This window comes from Arachis ipaensis, chromosome B04 (assembly GCF_000816755.2).
Source record: "Arachis ipaensis cultivar K30076 chromosome B04, Araip1.1, whole genome shotgun sequence".
In the NCBI taxonomy this organism is placed as follows: Eukaryota; Viridiplantae; Streptophyta; class Magnoliopsida; order Fabales; family Fabaceae; genus Arachis; species Arachis ipaensis.
This window is the reverse complement of record NC_029788.2, coordinates 119,643,046-119,644,537: the sequence shown is the minus strand read 5'-3', so window position 1 is coordinate 119,644,537 and position 1,492 is coordinate 119,643,046.

Below are 1,492 nucleotides of genomic sequence, written 5' to 3'. Positions count from 1 at the left end.
AAACACCCCAGCATGTTTGCCATTCTCTATGAAACAAAGAATATATAATTTTTTTGAGACAAAAAGTGAACACGTGTGATCCAAAGCAATAAACATGAATGAATGAAGAGTGGTGGAAGGCGTTATCATAAGCTGTACCATGTGAGGGCCCAACTTTGTAGCCATTGTGTCTTGTTCTTAGGGGAATCAAGAAAATTTCACACTGCTCTCCCATCTGCGTCTCTTTTCTACACGTACACAATATCATTACCAAATATTATATCTTAATTTTTATGATCTTTGTGTGTATTGTTGTGTGATAATTCATGTGTTAATAATTCATATCTCATTTATTATTAGCTATGTTTAATAATTTAAATAAGATTTACATTTCACTAGTATTAAATGGGAAAGAAACTACAATATTTACATTATACATATAAAAGAATAAATTATTTTTATATTACAAAAGATATCTAATAATAAAAAAAAAATCAATTTAATATTCGTTAGATAAAATTATATCATTTTTTTTACTAAATATATGGAGATTCGAACCCACAACTTCTAAGTAAATATAGAAAAATTATGCTATTTGAGTTATAACTAATTGACGACAAAATTATATTTATTTGGTAGAACTATTAGAGAGCAATTTTGTTGAATGATTTAATATTTAGTAAGTACTAAATTAATTTATAATTTTTATGATTATATTTTTTTTCCCAAATTTTAGAAATGAAACCATGAGATTAGTTTAGAATTTTATAAATTATTCCTAGTTTACCACAAATAATATTTGGCCTTTAAATTATTCTAATTATAAAAAGACAAAAAGACCGGTTAAATGTGCTAAAGCACTAATAATTTTTAGACATTGTTAATTAAAGACTAATTGTATCTTTTTGATTAATGTTTTGAAAAATTAAATAATTTTTTATTTTATGAAAAATAGTAACTGGCATTTTAAGGTTGATTAATTTTTAAGTAGTTCTACTGCTATACGTACTGTACGTAATGCATATACTGTATACTATTTTATATCTATGAATTACAGTACTAGCTATTACACTTTTTATTTTTGATGTGGTGGAGAGGATTGAGTGATACAACACTATAGAAATGAGAGAAGCTTTCCATACATGTGGTGTCAGTAGTGTTTTAGTAGAAATTGGATGGTTCGTTTTGAGTTTAGAAAAAAATAAAAAATAAATAAAAATTCTAATCAAATAGTTCGAGTTGTGATCTTAAAAATAAAAAAAAATTTAATGTTAAAATCGGACCATCCGATTTTTATTTTAACAAATAAAAAAATAAAAAATACAAATCGGACCCTTCGATTTGGAATTTATTTTTTCTTTTAAGCAAATCGGACCCTCCAATTTGTAGTTTATTTTTTCCATTAAACAAATCTGATCATCCAATTTGTATAAAACACCATATAAAAAAAATACTTAATTTTTCAATAATAATGTATTACATATATTTAATCAATATAAAAAAAATTAACCCA